This window comes from Tachypleus tridentatus, chromosome 10, assembly GCF_004210375.1.
Source record: "Tachypleus tridentatus isolate NWPU-2018 chromosome 10, ASM421037v1, whole genome shotgun sequence".
NCBI lineage: Eukaryota > Metazoa > Arthropoda > Merostomata > Xiphosura > Limulidae > Tachypleus > Tachypleus tridentatus.
The window spans coordinates 59403493-59417691 of NC_134834.1; the positions used below are offsets into that span (position 1 = coordinate 59403493).

A 14199-nucleotide genomic window follows, 5' to 3' on the forward strand; every position below is an offset into this window, starting at 1 on the left:
TACTCCTAACCCATTGAGTCAACATCAGACAACCTTGGCAGGTTGACGCTTCAGTTAATGTTGAATATTCTAAAGGGATTCAAGGTCAAAATATGAAAGTTGCCGGGTTGTTTCTCAAACAGTCATGCTTTTATCATGTTCAATGAGATGTATGGTGTTTAAAGGTGGGATAACCTCAAAATTTTTATTTGTTCGTAAATGAAAAGCAAACAGCAATTTTGTTTTTGAAGAAGCTTTGTTATAATTTTAAAATACGAAATGCTCCAACTAGTAAATCAGGTAAAAATCATACAGAAGGTTTGTGATTTACTTCGGAAGTAGATAACAGAGGATATTCACATGAAGAAAACTTGTTGAGAACTCTGCTCTATTTTATTCCGAGACGAAAGACTAGATATAATCATGTTAAACACTAGAAGAAGCTTTGTTATAATTTTAAAATTAAATTTAAATAATACGCCTTAGTTGACGGATGTTTCAGCTTGTTACAAAATAACAATAACGTTAGATTTTTGGCGCTATGTGTTACACAAAGAGATAAGCAACTGTACTAATTTGTTAGACAGGATTAGGTGTTCTTATTCGATAAGATACGTGAGATGATATGTATAATATTGACAACTATATCGTCTAAATGACAGGAAATAAAATGATTTGTGTTTGAGAATTCTGAAATTTTACTTTTGAAAGGAACTATGTTATTATATAAGCTTGCTTAAACTAAATATTTAGTCGTATGGTTATTGTTACAATGATATTCTAAGAAAACAACATATTACAATAGTTGAAGTCAGTCTGTAAAATATTAATAAAATCTGTACTATTCAGCTAAGTGAAGCAAAATGTATAAACCTAAATAATTTTTGGTTTTGATTATACATTTGGACACTGATGTCACTTAAATTATTTCTCTTAGACGTGAGCTTTGTTTGGTTTGGTTTATTTTGAATTTTGCGCAAAGCTATACGAGGGCTATCTACCCTAGCCATCCCTGATTTAGCAGTGTAAGACTAGAGGGAAGGCAGTCATCACCACACACCTCCAACCTTTGGGTCACTCTTTTACCAACGAATAGTGGGATTGACCGTCACATTATAACACCCTCCACCGCTGAAAGGGCGAGCATGTTTAGTGTGACGGGGATCCGAACCCGCGACCCTCGTATTACGAGTCCAGTACCTCAGAGTCCTGGCCATGCCAGATCTAGTCACGATGTAAATTTTCTTTTGTGATACTGTAAAGAGTAAACAGGAAATTTACTTGTTGAATTACCATTAAACTGGAAAAAATGGTGTGGTTTTTTTAGGCGGACACCGTTATTTTGCATTCTTTGATACTTAGATTACAATTTCAAAAGTATTTCGCCAAAACAGTTTCGAAATGGACGCTTTTAGGGGCTTAGCATCCACTGCAAAGAGTAGACCTCAGTATTTCTAAGAACTGAAAAAGAAGAAGTAAAAAACACACTATATCTACTTTATGCGATTCCAACAAGACCTTTCGTTTAGTATTAGGGCTTACCAGGTCGGTTGGGATACGAAAACACTATTTATATGTATGAACAACAATTGCTATGATAAGATTTACCATAGGTTGGTGAAGTGTTATTGTTATTCATTTTTATGAGTCATTTAGAAAGCAAAATCAAGGTAACGAGTAATAGCACAATATATTTTTTTTATAACCATTGGAAAGTGCCTTTACAAGAACTGGTAAATCAAGAAGCTACATTTATTGTACTCAGAGTTGGTCAACCATTTATTGTTTGAAAGAACATAAGAGTGAAAGTAAAGCAAACTATAAAACTATTCTAATCACTGTATATCTGCTAAATCCAGTGCTAATGTGATTTTTGCCCAAAACCAAACTTCGTCATGTTACCTTAACCAATTGATAAAATAATTTTGTCATTGTGAAGTACAATTTTGTCGAAGAAATCAATAAAATTGGTGAATACAATGTAGTGTATAATACTAAACTGATCTTAAAGGAAGCGTACATTATATTGTAGAATACAACACAGGCTATTTTGTATTTAAAAATTCATGAAATGCACTAGAAACAAGTTTTGCAGTTTGACATTTCAAAATGACAGTTCTTATTTTATGAAATACAAATTAATATTTTTGGCATGTTTCTGTAGAACTGTGGAGGACAGTGTACTTTTAAGTCAGTTCTCTTACGTTTACAAATACTACTACAACTCTCATGACACTCACAGAGAATGAGCTCATAGCAAGACTTCAAGAATTCTGAAAAAGTTATTCAGCATAGTTTCTATGTCCCTTGACCATCCTGTTCTCAACCTCATTCTTCAAGGCTTGGTATTTTCAGGACTTAGTTCAAACAATGACTTTCATTGGGTACACATTGATAGGTATCTCTACTAATTGTTGCATATCTCCTGTCTGTATTGTAGGAAATTGTTTCATGAGTCGCTGAGTTGATCCTTGGGGAATTGGCTTCTCTTGAACATCAACAATCATTTCAATTTCAACCAGGCATTCATCAGGGACTGTTTTAAGTGAACAGAAGAAACGTACAATGATACATGTATTCTACGAACGCTAGACTGCCTTTTTTATCACTCCCTGAAAAAAATGATGCCCTGTCATAGCTTGTTAATACATGTAATTGGGTTAAAGTTTTTGATTTAACAACACTAAAAGCCATCAAGAGCTTTGTAACGTTTAATTCCTATGTAAATCATGTTTTTTTGGTGTAACATGTAACAGGAATCTAGAATGTGATTTTTCTTAGGTACATTATTTTAATTCCATAGTATCATATGCCAGTGAGAACTCAAAACCCTCGATACAACTTAAACGTACAAGTGAAGTCACATGGTGTGATAAGAAGTTAAACAGTTCACTTATGTTTTCACCAATAAAAAGAAAGGATTAACACTGGTCACTATATTATTTTATACACACTTCCTTCTCCTGTCTCTTTCTGCTTGCTTCTAACTGCCTGGTATATATTCCAAATAAGATCAGTTTGTTTGACAGTTTTTAACTGTTATACTATAGAAGGAAAGAGCAGTTATTTAAAAAAACTTAAGTATTTCTAATACACATAGAAGAAACTGACTAATTATGGCAGATCGTTACAGGACTATAACTTCAACAGTAGGAGTATTAGTGAGTGGCTGGGCTTTGCTTTTAAGCATGGAAGTATATCTGACTTCACTCTTTAGCTGAGATTACGCATCTGTTTTCTATTGTATTGTTTCATTGAATGAAGAATTGAGTCAAGTCCCAATTTCACAATTAGCAAATGACATACATAATTCAGTAAAATGACTTAGTTTTGGAAGGGCTTTTACACATAGGCCTACTGAAGAGTGATACTTATGGAATGTGTAACATGTATTGTACACTATGCCTGTTATTGATTTAGAAACTCACTGCTTTGCTTCTGTTCAAGTTCTTGTATTTACTGATTGTTGAAAAATGCTTTAAACACGTGTCAAGAAGTCTCTTCAGTCTTCTTAGAATTAACTGATTGTTCCTGTTGTAACCCATGTTAGGAAGTTGTCATTATTTACAAAAAGTTCCTATACTTTTCGTTTTGATAGTAACTATACTTAAGAATTGTTTCCAGATAAAATCTCATTTAAATTTGACAATTTCAGGTCCACAGATAATTCATCTTTGCACAGCATTTCATATGTATCATTCGTTGAAATTAAATGTCTGTTGATCTCGTGGTATTTCGTCTGAGAATTTATTGTATTCCAGCCTTTGAAGCGCTTATTGACTAGCTTACTGACGTGATGAGCATATCTGGTTTAAGTAATAAGTACTACGAGGTGACCTCAGAAAACTTTTAATTGCACTATGCTATTTTTGACAGTCTCACAGCATCGTAAATACATCCATTTCCGTGTGCAGCTCTCTCAGCATAACTACAATTTTCTTTTCCTCATGAGTATCTAGCTGGCCAATTTAACTGTCCCTCTTCCTCTGATGCAAAACACAATTGGTCTGTAGTAACAACTGGAACTTTTCTGAATGCAGATAAATTATCTCATCTTTGACCCCATTAATAGCATGCCAAATCATTGCTACAATATTTTGATGTTCATAAAATGAGACAATTAAGCAAGGTATTGTTGACCGTTGAACAGAACTCTGCATCTGAGTATGTTCTGCAGCTGATAGTGTGTTGTCTCCTTTTCTTAGATGATTATTTTTCAGCATTTGTTGTACATGATCAAGCCATCAATAGTAATTCACTACAGTAATTTAAAGAACGAATAAAGAAGTTGTTTACAAAATGTAAATAAATAGGTGCAATGGATTCCTTTGTTCACAATGCAGTTGAAAAAACATTTGTATATGGAATAGGAAGGAATGTTTTCTGCTTTCTTCGATTAATTTTAAGACAGGAACATCTTATTTAGCCCCCTGAGACTCATAAATGGATCTGAAGAGTATTACTGTCCTATTGAAAGAATCTTGTGCACTCTTAAAGAAAGGATTACAGCAGTAATAAAAATATCACTTATTAAGCACACAGCATTATCAGTTTTACACTGATAACACACAGCATGTGTTGTAGTAGTTGATCACTGGAATACTATGTCATGACCAAAATAAAGTTCAAAGCTGAAACATCTGTCAATTTGAGTTTCTGCATGCACAACTAAATCTACACAGAGTAAAACTTGAGTCTCTCTCCTAACATAATGTTGAGTAGTAGATATAATTCATTGCTTTCTTGTGTACATTTCGTAGTTGAATTAAGTTAGTTGTAACAGGACAAAGAAGAAAAAATTATTGAAGTTTTCTTTATGATAGATTCTTCAGAAACTTTATAAATAGTAGTACTTATACAGTAGTTGTTTTCTTATATCCTGCCAATCAGACTTGAAAGAACCATCAAATATGGAAGATACAAATATCTCTTTCCATGCCATTGTAGTTGTTTATATCAAATGAATAGCACCATAATCGTCATCAATATGGCAAATCTTCATCCGAATTTCATCAGTGTCTTTATCTTACATGAGCAGCATATGTTGTATGTCTGAAGAGACTTGAACAAAACGTCTTTCTTGGAGTTTATGCAGTACTTCAACCAACCCCAAATGCACTTCAGCTTTCAGAATGAAGTTTTCCCGGATCTGTTAATATGAATACTAGGGTGATTTTCTTGTCGAATTTCTCTTCTTCAACATAAGTATCGTTACGTATTATAATTTATCTCGGACGAGTCTCCGAGTTATTATGCTACGTGTCTTAACTTATTACGAGTTCCAACAGTTGTAAATTTTAATTTTAATTTAGAAGTTAATTGAATGTCGATATGTATCAAACTTATTATATTTGCGAACAAGATTGATACAATAATTATCTCTCTTAAGACAAGTATGTTTTCATCAATACAATTTATAATAACGGTTATTAGAAATAACGATTTACATACAAAGGTTTCATAAACTTACAAACAATGCTAAGTCTTCTATTTGCTCTGAAACTGAATATTTTATCGATGGTTCACGACAAATGAATAATTCCATGTTCATATCTTTACACTTCGCTTAACGGCTAACCTCACGCCGTTTACAAGCTGACTTTTCTCCGATGAAGACATATAATATTCTAGAATAAATACTAACGTCCGAAGTTAATTCTCTGAAGTTGAACGATTCCTAATGTTGAAAAACTATAAACGCTCCTAGTCAAATATCTGTAGTTTTCCGATTAATAAGGGTTTATAACAATTATAGCCCCCGCGATTTATAGTATACTGACTGTAGCAACCCAACAATATATTAAACTAACTGTAACAGACCAACAATACTATACTGACTGTAGCGACCCAAAAATATATTACACTGATTCCCCGAGCGTTGCGATGACTATCTTTCTTTCTCATTAGGAGAGATTCTCAAGTGTAAGGATGTATGTAGGTAAAATACTAGTCATTGCCAGTATTATTTCCAGCTGAATTTAGAAAACACGCGGGACTTTCGCAATACACATTTAACAAAATAAGTGACATGCATTTCTAAATATGTATTAAACTGAAACAAATATAGATAGTAAAATAGATACATAAGAGTAAATTCATTACAGTACCAACTTATCTATTAAAATGGACTTCGGAATGGCTCTAGCATGCACCTCATTTGCTTTTATGGCATTTTTGAAGTAACCACGATTGTAAAATGATGATACATAGTTTCGTGGGAGGTATTCTGCATCTGTTTAAGTGGTATCGCCAGTCGACAGCTTTGTCAGAAGTTTTAAATCTTGAAGTTTAATGGCACATTGACAGTTAATATCGATGTTTTTTTCCAAGCCAAAACAGTGCTGCCCTGTACATACCAGAAGTTCTTGTCTCATTTTCACAAAAAAAGCAGTATTTCTCGTCAGAAGACTTAAATGTTGTTCTTTGTTATAACTAGTCTTCCTCTATAGAGCGTATTCAATTGAGTTAATTACATTTATTTGCACATCTTATGTCTTTTTTTTGCTTTGCATGACAAAAAATAAACTTCTATTACTTTGCGTAAGGCATATATTCATGGCTACACAGATAAGGTCGTTGAATTTTAATAGAATATCAGCTATTGTCTAATAGCTACTTTTTGAAATTGTTAGTACTTATTTTGAGTTCTCATCTCAAGATAAAACACAGAGAGAACAGTTTCTAAGACGGTCATCTGTGAATGGTTTGGAACTATCTAATAGTTTGTACCTGTTAGCCTTCTACTACTTAGCGAAAATTTCAAACCCTGTTCCTGACAGCTGTACATATATCTATCTCTTAATCAGAAATGAAGCAAAGAAAAAGTATGGAAGATATACGATAACAGTAGCACGTGACAAATTGATCCATTTAATATTTCTACAAATACTTTTTAATAATACTACTTTTAGACAACAAAAGTTATATCCCAGAAAGGATATTCAGTTTAAACCTTCTCGTGTGTCTCAACCGTGTTTTAGTTAACGAAGCAGAAACTATTTGTGGATCAAGTTGAATGAAGTTAATCTTCAAATCACGAAAAAAAATTAAAAATTAAGAGATGATTCCCTTCTTAAAAACTATTCAGGAAAACCACTCAATATAGATTTTAGTCTCATTTTATTGTACAAGATCAAAAACATTTGTGTGCTAAGTTTTATAAGTTATTTACAAAGTAGATGATTCTAATCCTATGTGGAGTTTATCTGTAAGTATTAGTTAGTTAAACTATTGTATTAACTAGTATGTGTGCTACAAATTAGTTAATTTGTTACTACAACTACTGAAACCTGGTGAATTACTCAAGTAGACCGAAAGTTTATCACATACAATAAAAAATGAATTACTCAGAAGTAATTCAGAGGATGTAAATAACGTAAAAACTTAAAAGACACGCATATTTTTACGCCATAAATATGAGTTGTTGTTTTTTTCTATTTTTACAAGTTCGACTTCCATTTGAAAATGCGCAGTCTATAAGTATGACAACACAGTCTGGCTTTTATAGAACACACGAACCTTGTAAACGTCATCTAAACAATACCAGTCAAACACTACCACGTGTTCACCAATTTCACTGTATGACTGTAGTTTGTGATTGCGGGTAGCCACCCACAGAAAGTCGAACAAAAGCTGGTTTTACGGAGTAGCTTGGCGAAGTTCTGCGAGTGACAAGCTATCAGGGCAAATGACGTTCTGCTTGACATGTGGTCAATACCAGACTGACAAGGCGGCAAACTCTACAAGAGCTAAAAGAAAAGCGCCTGTGAAAAATTGATGTCTAGCAGTGAACCCGCTGAGAGGGGGTCAACAGTACATGGACGAACAGTCTTCTATAACAGAAGCCTATTCAACAACTGTCGCTGTAACGACGCCGACTCCTGCAGTGCTTCGGGCGAGGTTTTCGGCGTGTTGCGTGAGATTAGGACAGTGTAAGTACGCCCGAGTAGGTCCGGGTTCCCGCTGAGCTACTGGGGGATGACAGGGGCAACTAGTCGTAACATAATGCTTGGTAACAATTTATGACTCGATGAGGCATCGAGAATGAAAGGTTCCGTTTACGGAAAACCAGGAAAGTCTTTTATCCTAAGTTCTGGCTTCTGTCTCGCACGTTTCAGGCTGTAACATCAATGAATGTTCTGTCGCAAAAAGAGGACAATAGTAGAACGTTTGACCGTAGAAAGAAAACGGCAATTTTATACTACACAAGATCCTGTACGATTAAGCCTTCTATAAGAAACGACAAAAAGGTGGTTTCCATATGGTGGAACAGTAGTGGTTTCCATATGGTGGAACAGACACTGGCTTATGTAGTGTAGTGACACATCCTTGGCATTGTGTTTCAATCGTAAATCAACGGGGATCGTTTTTCTTGAGCAAGAAGAGATACGATTCGTTTCAGAATCATCAAAAAGATGTTTTGATTGTGTTGAGGTATTTTACAAACAGCTGTTGCAGATTAGTTATTAAGAAAACTTTGTGGATTTTGTTCAACTAATAACAAAAGTAATTTTCATTGCTGCCTTATTTCTGGAGAGTTTTTGTTATTAGGCTGGAAATAAGATACGAATTCTATGCTTTCCATTCTCATTCATGTGTACTAGATGAAGCAAGGTAAAGCAGTAATTGTCACAAAGTGCGTACACACATATGACAGTATTATGTAAAAATATTTTCGTCACGAGTTACTAGTCATACACACGAAACGTTACATTGATTTGACATAATATGTAAGTTATTGGAAATTTATGATCGATACTCCCATATTATATAAGTCTATTCGATTACTGAAGTAAAACATATTATTCGTGATTAAAGACAGTGTTATATTCATAAACTTGTTAAAACACACGATCTGCTTTTTATATGACATATAAAAGCAAAAACTATTACAAAAACATTATATTTAACAATGCTGTGTTTTCACGTATTATTTGTCTATAATGACAAAATGAATTGATAGTGTTATCATTTATGTTTTTTTTGTTTGTTTGTTGTTGTTGTTTGATTATTGAGTTTCCTGGAGTTATTTACTCCGACCATTTATAAGGTATTATTCATAACCATAAGCTGCCTTTCACTTTAATAATAAATATACTGATATGGAACGATTGAGTCTTACTTAATAGGTATAAGTACCGTATACTTCCAAATAATCTTTGCTTATTTGTTTTGCTTAAGCTGCATAATAGGCTGAATAAGCTGAATGGGCTGTGCTCACCAAAAGGATTAAAGATTAATTTTTTGTATTATAAAATCTTAAGCTAACTGCTGAACTACAGGGGGCAGCAAAAATATAAATAGTATATACATTTATTTATATAAGTATATATCTATGTGTGTACTTTAAAGTGTTTTCAAAGACAATAATTTCCTAAAATCTTTGTATGAAGTAAATGTTTTACTGAGGCTACAAATTAAAGAAGCAATTATTAGAAGTATGTAAACTTGGTAAAGTTTGAGGTTATTATAGAGCACATGTTATAACTGAAAATAACATATATAAGTGATTGTAAAATTAGGGTCAATAGAAAAATTTCTTGGCTAATTTTATGCCAGTTTTTTTACAACTGTCAAAAATATAATAACAGAACATAAATTACAAATATCCTTATTGTTTGTTTTTAAATTTGTACACTAAAGTAAGATATAAACTTTGCAAAATATATTTTATTTTCATTAGATAACAAGATTAATTATTCCAAAAGCATTACTGAAGAAAAGCAAAATTCTTACTGGTATCTTAATTATAGGATCGAAAAAATATTAAATTCAATATTGTACTTTTTTGTAATGAACATTTGAGTTTTCACTTAATAGTAAAAATACATTTGGGGCATTTGTAATTTATGTTTTATTATTTTTTGACAGTTGTGAAAAACTCACGTTATTTGAAAATAGTTGTTTCTGGTACTCATAATTCGTTCTGTTAATTTGTTTTTGGTTTTTGAGTATATATTTGTAATATGCAATTTTAATTCTCGGACAACAAAACCAACTTAAACATCGATGTAACAGATATTTGAGTCCATTTGAGTGCAAATGGAACAGAACATAAAACATACAGAATAAATAATCTGTCATTTGTTGGTCAGAACCTTTATTTTTGTTGGCAAATATTGCCAAAATAATAAAGTTGTAACGTTATCAAACTTACAGTTTGAATTGATTTGAAAATAGGACACATTATGAGCTTAAAAGTAAACTGAGAAGTTTTCCAAAGAAACGTGTGTGAAATATAAAGTAAAAGAATTTCAGAAAAAGAAAGAATAAACGAAGCTTTGTAGGAAAATTTTGGTTCAAGTCTTTTTTCCCTTAGTTTCTTAGTAAACCTACATACTACACAAAATAATTGAAGTTTCGATAGTTTGAGTTGTTAATAATAATTGACTTATTCGTAGAACCTGGAGTAGAACAAATAAAATGATTTCCTTATTATTAGACGAACTCGGCTTTGCCCCTAAAAGTTTGTTTGTATGTAAGCACGAAGCTGTGCAATGAGCTGTCTGTTTCCACCATTTCAGAATCTGGTTTTCAGCGTTTTTAGCTTGGAGACTTACGACTACGACACTGGAGTGGTAAACTGGGTGGTAACCTGTGAAATCTCGCTCAACAAAAGACACTGTTATAACAATACTTAAAATAGTACGTAAATGGCGTTTCTACTTAACTCTAATACCCTCTTTTCACTCGTTTTCAGTAGCAAACATGACCAGGCTCTGAAATCAAACGCTTATATTTCCTGTTCAGTTGCTGTAGAAATGCTCTCTGCACTTTGGAGCCGTGGGTGCGTTATAAGAGCGATGGTCAAATCCTACTATCCAATCAGTACTACTATCTTGTAGTTGAAAATTAAAGACGACCATGTGTAGGTTTCAAAAAATTCTAAACACGAATAAACCTTTATACATCCGTGATCTATAATAAAAAAAATATTGTGTTGAGATCGCTGAATATGACATACAAAATCTATCTTTAATCCAGCATTTGTATCCCACTAATGCGCATTCTGTATATACACCAGTAATGAGCATTAAATGTGTAGCTAACTTGAGCACTTTCCCCTGTGTCGTCTCAGCTAATTAAATTACTTGTCTTCATTGTGACACGTACAATCCTAGCCATCAAATCATTCGATAGTCTTCTTCATCAGAGTAGAGTTTGATTTACATTCTAAATTGTTAGTTCCTTTTACAACAGGTGACCTATCATGTAACACAACTCTTAAAAATTATCTTAAACAACAATGCCGTTTGTGCCGAGTTCTAATAATATTTTACAACTTTTGTATTTGTAATGAGATAAGCAGTCTGTATTAACTTACTACGATACAAGAAGGAAGTTATGCCCAATATAGTACAAAAGAAACACTATAATAACCGATAGGTTAATAGAGATGACATTAGGCTTCATAGAGGGAACTTTATTAATCATCAATATTCAGGAAACGTTGAAAAAATACTTTCAAATTATTTATTTATGTATCCAAACTTACTATAATTTACCCGTGTACAGCAAAAGAGCTAGAAAATACTTATTTATAATGTTGACTAATGTGTACGAATGAGCTGTCTAGAAAGACCCCTAGTAGTTTCAAGTTTAGCTTATCACCACTCTGTACACCCTGATAAACAGACTTAAACAAATTAATGAAAACCACTGGTAACTAACTAGTAAATTTTGTAAATAAACTACGGAATAAATAAATGCAGCAGTATAAATAAACATAACAACTTGAAATTTTTGAAATGTATACTGTTTAGTCTCTGACTTTTGGAAACAGCATATTTCTTTATAACTCTTTAGAACTCAAAAATGTTTTTTTGAAAGACTAGAGTGAAGGCAGCTAGTTATCACCACCCATCACTAATTCTTGGGCTACCTTGTTCCAGCGAATAGTGTGATTGATTGTAACATTATAATGCCCCCACGGCATGTTTGGTGGTGTGACGGGGATTCAAATCCGCGCCCTTCAAATTACGAGGCGAGCGCCTTACCTTCTTGCCATGCAGAGCCTAACTGAAGAGACTAACATGCACTTTACATTAACAATACCCATAATAAGGCTTTATGAACGTTTTTTCTCTAAATGTCAAAAGCTAATTGTGTATTATTGCGTTATCAAGTTTGAATTATGTACATAAAACACTTATGGTAAGGCTTAAAAAAAAACTTGTTCATTCTATGTCCTAAACATAAAACATCTTAACAACTGAAAGCACAAAAAACCCCAGCAAATAAAGGAAATGTAACATACTGTTAAGTTCAAGATGCTGCTGGTATATAGCTCAGGCTTCAGCATGTTTGTGAATTACATACACTACACTTATAAAAGGACCAGTTACTCAAGTCGTCGTTAATATTTTCAGTATATATTAACTGCCTTGGAGTTGTTGTTTTTGTTTACACGTGTAGTAAAAACCAAACTGACATGGTACATGTAGTTATTTTCTTTAAGGTATCGAGATTGTTTTCTTCCTTAGAAAATTACAAGCAAGTCAACTAGTCAAGAGGAGAAAGACTTAATTTTCCTTAATGTAAACGTTCTCTCAGGGCATGCTAAAAGACAGCGAAAGCCGCTTCCATTTCAAAGCTATTTTGATATTCCCTTCGGCAGATACATCAGAATGTTGACTTACAGTGTAGCTCTAAAAGACATCTGTATATCATCGCCATCTAACGATGTACCCCTGCTAAAAAAAAGTAATTGTGAGATGACAGGGGAGGGAGCTACAAACCTCTTCCCGACGAAAGGAAGGATCTCGTTTGTCACGTTCTTCAGGTTTTACCTTTCAAGCATAGCGACCACATTCAGCCTTTTCCACATGCTTAAGCTCAAACTTAAACAAATACAAGAGTAGCGATTCTCATAACACTGATATCATCACAAAAAAAATATATATTGTTTTTTTCTTCAGATTTGTTTATACAGTTCCAGGCAATTTACGAATGTCAAAGCAACCGCTTGATACATAAAGTAGCTTATTTAATACATAAAGTATAGAATTACAAAGATGCAGTGCAAACACTAACATTACGTCATGAAGTCATCCTCATCAGATGTATCCGAAGAGATAAGTTTCAGTTAGAGACTTTTCGTTTTTTTCCGTAACCTATATAGAGAAATAAGAACACCGTATATTGAACAACCAGTTTTAGAGTATTCACAAACCTTCAAACATTTGTGGCAATATTTGAAAGGTATTTCGAATTTTCTGTGCATATTTTCAAACGAACTCGAGGAACATTTGTGCTAACACTTTTAAACGTCACTTACAAACCCACGATGTGGATGAATCAATGATATAAAACTGAATGAATCCATACTTTAGCTCTTAGATTTTTCTGTTGCTGAAATATTTCCTTTCTTCGCTCTTCCGACTTAGTTGGGTACATTACTGTCAATGAATCCCCCGATGAGACAGCAGTAAGTCTTAGGATTTATAATGCTAAAATCAGAGGTTCGATTCCCCCTGGTGAGTACAGAAGATAGTCCGATGTGGCTATGCTATAAGAAAACACACTCATACTGTGAATGTTAATGGATACATTATTGTTAATTGACCAAATAATGGGATATAATAACCAGTCTTATAATACAGAGAATCTTCAAATTCATAGTTTGAGCAAATTAGTTGTTAGGTCATGTCTACCCAAAAATAAATCATTCATAGATTTTTATCCGATAAATCTAGCACAAAAATCTATTACTTTGTATTGATTGTTACGAGAGATTAAGGTATATATTTGTATATTTATTTAATGTACTTCATTGTACTACCACCCACATATTTTATTTATGGTCAGTGCTGTATCGGATTTTTTAATTCGAAGCTCGCATACGTTGTTGCAAAATAGCATTTAGCACTTTGAAGATACACATGAATTATAAGACTAGCAATTAAATCCAGGTATTGGATTAAAGTCGACCAACAGTCAGTCAGTGATTGGTGCTTTGATTACTAGTACTTTAGTCTAATACGTCCAAATGAGGGGTCTTTAGTGTAGCCAGCCGTTGTGTAGCTTTGTAAGAACACTAGAAACAAATATTTTTTTATTTTATATTGTATAGTAAATCCTATAAACATAAGCAAAAGTGGATGCAATCAATATAGTACAAGTTCAGCTTTATCTTGTTAATCTGTCTTCAATCAGGCGTGTAAGTTGTCGTGATTAAAATTAGTTCTCTTTGTACCTTTAGCTATACAATTTTAATATAGT

At 33.1% G+C, this 14199-nt stretch overlaps 1 long non-coding RNA gene across 1 annotated transcript in view; it reads right to left on the reverse strand.

Moving 5' to 3' along the window:
• The window catches only part of LOC143229374 (uncharacterized), a 46604-nt gene extending 34306 nt beyond the window's left edge, over positions 1-12298 (reverse strand). The window contains exon 1 of the long non-coding RNA XR_013015836.1: positions 12236-12298. This is a non-coding gene — a long non-coding RNA (uncharacterized LOC143229374). The remainder of the gene's footprint in view (positions 1-12235) is intronic.
• Between the last annotated feature and the right edge of the window lie 1901 nt (positions 12299-14199).